At 46.0% G+C, this 6669-nt stretch overlaps 1 pseudogene; it reads left to right on the top strand.

The window, feature by feature from the left end:
- Nucleotides 1-4453: 4453 nt before the first annotated feature.
- Nucleotides 4454-6020, top strand: LOC111958338 (5-hydroxytryptamine receptor 4 pseudogene; annotated as a pseudogene).
- The last annotated feature ends 649 nt before the right edge of the window (nucleotides 6021-6669 follow it).

Raw genomic sequence — 6669 nt, 5'->3', positions numbered from 1 at the left:
CATCCATAATAAACTTAGCAAAAAAAGAAACGTCCCTTTTTCAGAAAACTGTCTTTCAAAGATAATCGTAAAAATCCAGATCATCATTGTAAAGGGTTTAAACACTGTTCCCCACGCTTGTTCAATGACCCATAAACAATTAATGAACATGCACCTGTGGAACGGTCGTTAAGACAGCTTACAGACGGTAGGCAATTAAGGTCACAGTTATGAAAACTTAGGACACTAAAGATGCCTTTCTACTAACTCTGAAAAACACCAAAAGAAAGATGCCAAGGGTCCCTGCTCATCTGCGTGAACGTGCCTTAGGCATGCTGCAAGGAGGCATGAGGACTGCAAATGTGGCCAGGGCAATAAATTGCAATGTCCGTACTGTGAGACGCCTAAGAAAGCACTACATGGGAGACAGGACGGACAGCTGATCGTCCTCGCAGTGGCAGACCACGTGTAACAACACCTGCACAGGATCGGTACATTCGAACATCACACCTGCGGGACAGGTACAGGATGGCAACAACAGCTGCCCGAGTTACACCAGGAACGCACAATCCCTCCATCAGTGCTCAAACTGTCCGCAATAGGCTAAGAGACGCTGGACTGAGGGCTTGTAGGCCTGTTGTAAGGCAGGTCCTCACCAGACATCACCGGCAACAATGTTGCCTATGGGCACAAACCCACCGTCGCTGGACCAGACAGGACCTGTCTCTTATACACATCTAGATGTGTATAAGAGACAGGTGCATTACAGGGAAGACATCCTCCTCCCTCATGTGGTACCCTTCCTGCAGGCTCATCCTGACATGACCCTCCAGCATGACAATGCCACCAGCCATACTGCTCGTTCTGTGCCTGATTTCCTGCAAGACAGGAATGTCAATGTTCTGCCATGGCCAGCGAAGAGCCCGGATCTCAATCCCATTGAGCACGTCTGGGACCTGTTGGATCGGAGGGTGAGGGCTAGGGCCATTCCCCCCAGAAATGTCTGGGAACTTGCAGGTGCCTTGGTGAAAGAGTGGGGTAATATCTCACAGCAAGAACTGGCAAATCTGGTGCAGTTTACATGGAGGAGATGCACTGCAGTACTTAATGCAGCTGGTGGCCACACCAGATACTGACTGTTACTTTTGATTTTGACCCCCCCTTTGATCAGGGACACGTTATTCAATTTCTCTTAGTCACATATCTGTGGGACTTGTTCAGTTTATGTCTCCGTTGTTGAATGTTTTTATGTTCATACAAATATTTTTGCTGAAAATAAACGCAGMTGACGGTGAGAGGACGTTTCTTTTTTGACGTTTCTTCACACGTTCTTCCAACCTCACAGAAAGACTCGCAGAAACGCACCCACCCACACACATTCCCGGCTCCTGTTCTGTTCTGATGTGTCCTGATGTTCTGACCTCCCCTCTTGACCACTCAGTAGTGGGAGCGGTGTTATGCCTGTTCGTCTGTCTGTGTCTGTTCACACACCCCCTTCTTAGAAGACCAGGAGCAACAAGCAACCCTATGTGCACTCGGTAGAGTTATTATTATAGCTTGTACTCATACTGTGTGTTGAAGGTGTTTGTGTGAGGGGTGGGGTGTGTGGTGACACAGGGTGGTGCATGTGTGTGTGTGTGTGTGTGTGCACTGTGTGGAGTCTGTCTGTCTGTGAAGTTGGGAGAACATAACATATTTCTGTAATCGCATTGACCGAGATTCATCCCCCTTGATCCTTTGAACCAACGTCCAAAACTCCAAAGATCGATCATGTGCACTGGAAAGAGACAACATATCGAGTTTAGTGGAGATGTTTTGCTCAGGGGTAGGTGTGGTTATTTAAGCACTAATACCTCTGGAATAAGAGGGTAAAACTATAACTTATTTCCATTTTTTTTCAGCGAAGCGTCATTGATTTGACCCACTGATTTACTGACTGAGATAGAACTTTTCCGTAAATGTGGAGTCTGGGACAGTCCAAATCGACCTGCTTGTCCCATTACTTGTCCCACCGACATTCTCTGTCTGCGTCCCAAATAGCGCCCTATACCCTTTATACCCTCTAGTCAAAAGTCGTGCACTGTATAGGGAATATGGTGACAATTGAGACAAGATATTATCTGTGTCAGGCTGAGAACTTTATTTATATTCTGTCGCATTGCCGAGCCAATATAAGTAGGTTATGTGGAGTTGCTTGATTTACAAATGCAGTGTGGGTTTAAGTATAAATAAGGAAAGGTGAGAACTTTCTGATAGAATCAGGTCAACTGTCATAAGATGAGAGGAATGGCGTTCCTTCCTGCTCTTTTGRCTCTTGTAAAAGCATGAATTCTGCTCGCGAGAAGGATGACAACGACGATGACCAATGATGACCAGAATAGGAATGACAGCGTGGTTGATGGTGATGAGAAGGATGATGATGATGGTAGTAGTGGCAACAATATTCACAAGCGATAAAGACGACGGTGATGACAACGATGAAGGCCTTTGTTTTGACATGTTAGTATGACTGACAGGAGCAGGGGACGTTGCTTCACTCGGACCCCTACAACACTACAGTCCCTTTGGTGTTAATTTAAAAAAGCATTCTCACCGAACTAGAACCATTTCTCTATGCTTCCTCTGTTTTAGTCTCCGAAAACAATGAGCACCTCCAGCTGCTGCTCTCATACCACAGTAACTCCATGAGTTGCGTACCAAACGCCCATCTGAGTAATATTATGTTCACTGTGCATGATAATGTCTAACGCATCAGACATTATCACTGCAACAGCAAAGCAGTGCTAACCCTGCTTTCAATCAGCCCTTCTCAGGAATATAGTGTACATATTAGGACAGCTTTGTAGACAGGTATCTATCCGAATATGGACACCATACTTGACCACTAACAACCTACTCTACCAACCTGCCAGATAGGAAATCCCCAGAACACCCTGCAAATATCACTTACGTTTAGGAGAGAAAGGAGTAGACTGCTTTGTGCCACGGTTACATAGGTCCCCAAAGGGTTCAGTTGAAAGGTGTACAATGGTATGCCTGTCTATCTGTCACTGTGTTTCCTGGATAGTTCCACTCCAACAGGACTGATGACAGCTGTATCCACAGTGGAATATTCTTGAAGGTTCCACTGGGGAAAAGGGAGCCCAGGGAAGGTCAAACAAAGTGTCAAACAAAGTCACCAAAGTGCTTTCTTTTGCATTGTGCTTGACCATTTTCCAAAATGGCCGCCTCTGAGTCCCACACAGGCATCATCCCAGCAAACATGACCCCATTGGCCCCATGTGTGTCTTCTTTGGGCAAGGTGTGCACGGGCTAGCACACACCAAGCCCACACCAAGCTCACACCAGCCCAGCACGAGCTAGCCTAAGGCAATCCCACACCAGCCCAACACGGGCCAGTCCACACCAGCCCAACACGGGCCAGCCTAAACCAAGGCCAGCTAGAGGCGGGGGCACGTTAGAATATTTGGGGGCGTGGTTTGCACTGAGTTCTTGTTGTGCAACCGTTACTGAGAGTGTCGTTAAAGTTTAAGTGTTGTGTGATGGACATTTTAAATTGTTTAAATCTTGTACACTGCCAACGATGAAGTCGTCTTATTTAAAAAATAGTTCAATTAGTGCATATGATATACGAGAAGCTTAAAGGTAGACTCAGCTAAATTACTTTTCCACGAGCAGCATCGCAGATAATGAGGTGAGCGAGATGCAAGACTTTGCTCTCACAGTCACACACAGTGTCTGCACATGTGCCTGGGTTCGCTTCATGCTGTTCACACCGTGGTAGCCAGGCCACCAAAACAGAAGAGAAGTTGTGCCTCGTGCTTCAACTCTCTTAGTTGTTGCGGAAAATGACCCACTGAATTGATGCATTTATTTAAATTGTAATAAACAAATAAATAAATAAATACAATCCTATTAAATAGCAAAGGCGCATTGACCCAATGTTGGCAGCATACATGGGGCAAATCATGCCAATGTGGGCATGTTTACTGGGAGGTGTCTCACTGTTTGATTGTTTCTGATAAGTTTTGCCAGCATCGTTCATTTGTAATTTCCTTTGCGCTGGTGAGGCTTGTAGATAAACTCGAGAGAGCATCTGGTTTTCCTCAGTTAGCCCACCAGGGAGATCGCAGTCTAGATAGGAACCCGAAACCGGCACCAGAACTATTAGCTTCTTCCGCCAAGGTTCCTGGCTGTGTGATCTCATCAAACACTGATTTAGCTACGTGTCAGGCTAAAACACACAGTTCGAGGTTTAACTAACAATGAAGTGCCTCGGAGAGGGATGGATTAAGCAGAACCAGCACAATTCTGGGTGGTTTGTTTTGTATTGGTAAGATTGTTTGAGTGTACAGATTTCTCACAGGGGGTATATTTTCTGTTTTGGAAATGTCTCACCCTACTGCTATATCATGCCAAAACGTTTATTAACATCATGGATGTTGTGTGTATTTTGACAGAACAAGACCAAGCCATGGCTAATACCAGTTTGGGATGGCCAGAGGATCTGGATGGAGATGCCAACCTTTCTTCTCTCCAAGGGTCCCTGGAGAACGTCTGCGCTACGTCGTCAAGGCACCAGGCATCCCGGGTGATCCTGTATGCCTTCTTTACAGCGGGCATCGTGTGCACGGTGGTGGGCAACTTCCTGGTGGTCCTGGCCATCGCGTACTACAAGCAGCTGCAGTCGCCCACCAACTCGTTCGTCATGTCCTTGGCGGTGGCCGACTGCCTGGTGGGGTTGGTGGTCATGCCCTACAGCATGGTGCGCACCGTGGAGGGCTGCTGGKTCTTCGGCGCCCTCTTCTGCCGGGTCCACTCCAGCCTGGACGTCATGCTGTGCACCGCATCCATCTTCCACCTCAGCTGCATCGCCTTCGACCGCTACTACGCCGTGTGTAACCCCTTGGTCTACCACCTGAAAATGTCCCAGGGCCGGGTAGCCTTCCTGATCGTGGTCTGTTGGGCCGTCCCGTTGCTCATCTCCTTTGGCCCCATCATGCTGGGCCTCCACAAGGCCGGYGTGYACARGGTGCCCATGCCYCCCGAGGACGCCTGCGTCTTCCTGGTCAACCGCGTCTACGCCGTCATGGCCTCCCTGGTGGCCTTCTACCTGCCCATGGGCYTCATGCTYGCYGCCTACTGGAAGATCTACAAGGCGGCCAAGCGGCAGGCCATGCAGATCAGCGCCATGGAGAGCCAGTTTTCMGCCGGGGTGGGCAAGGACTCCAGCAAGAAGCAYAGGCARCGCAACGCCATGAGGAGGGAGAGGAAGGCAGCTAAGACCCTGGGGATCATCATGGGGGTCTTTCTKCTCTTCTGGCTTCCCTTCTTCACCGTCAACATCGTGGATCCCTTCATCGACTACAGCACAGCGGTGGAGGTGTGGGAGTTTTTCCTGTGGCTGGGGTACGTTAACTCGTCGCTTAACCCATTCTTGTATGGGTTCTTCAACAGATCCTTCCGTAGAGCATTTATGATGATTATGGGATGTCGGATATGTCTGTCGAGCTCCTCACCGGGTCTGGACTTATCAAAAGAGAGCAACGAACGCAAGGTCAACCAATAGGAGACAAGAATTGCAACACTCCACACATGGATGTGACATCGACCTATCACACGCCAAGAAAGAGGGCAATGGGACACACAGACAACCAATAGGAGACTTTTAAAATACTTCAATTACCGGCTAATTGTGTAGTTAGGTAGAGAACAATTGAAGGGATTAAGTTGTTATTGTTATATTAAAGAAGATTAAGCCACTGACTGACGAAAACATTGACGTTTAAAACAATCCGTGCATTTCTGAGACGGACAAAACTGAAATAAACACAAGATTGAACTGTAAAACCCTCAAATGACAGGGTGCAAATAAACATTGTATTTTGGTAGTCGTTCAAAAAAAATTTAAAGAGAGAAAGAAAATACATGTAAAAAATAAAGAAGTGAATACTCTTCAGCAAAGGTTGTTCTTGTGTGTAAATAAATATAATGTCTGGTTCTTCTTTTGCATTTCAAAAATCTCAGCGATCCAAAATAAATATTCATGTCTGCTTGTCTGAATTGGTCGCTTGATTACGTGTTTGGGTTTTCTATGATGATTGATGTATGGGGTATAACAATGTACACAACCAAGGTTATTACACTTTTGTGTTTTTATATTTGTTTTTTATTTCTATTAGTTTGTCGATTTTGTTTTGAATTCAGTTTAGTTTCAGTTAGCTGAGGTGATTTGTTCAAGTGTGACGGCTCTATCTAGAAACAATTGACCCTTGATTGCGATACGGTTTTGGAAACCTTCAACACCAACTTGATTATCATCCAAAATAACTTTACAAATTAAAAAGATACGCTTACAGTTTTACCACAGATTTCCACCGTTTTTTTTGTTGAGCTTTGAGTTGACATTTTTTGGGGGTTCCCTCCCAAGTTTCCATTAGCTCAGGAAGTGCAAATCAAAAAACATCAATGGAAATCTGTGTTAAAATGACACAAAGTAAGTGTACCTTTTGTATTTGTAAATTTTTTTTGGGGGTGATATGAAAGTAGAGTTTCTGAGGTTTCCCTATTAAAAGCAGTGATTATCAACTTGTAGGCACAGCGTCTGTACAATTGTACAGGTTGGCCCCGCTGTGGTCAATTGTTCAAATGAGAGCCCTATGGCTGTCTGTCCTTGGGTTCTTGAGAACT

Source organism: Salvelinus sp. IW2-2015, linkage group LG34 (genome assembly GCF_002910315.2).
Source record: "Salvelinus sp. IW2-2015 linkage group LG34, ASM291031v2, whole genome shotgun sequence".
Classification (NCBI taxonomy): domain Eukaryota; kingdom Metazoa; phylum Chordata; class Actinopteri; order Salmoniformes; family Salmonidae; genus Salvelinus; species Salvelinus sp. IW2-2015.
Note: the sequence above shows the minus strand (reverse complement) of the source record. Positions and strands in the feature narration are given on the sequence as shown.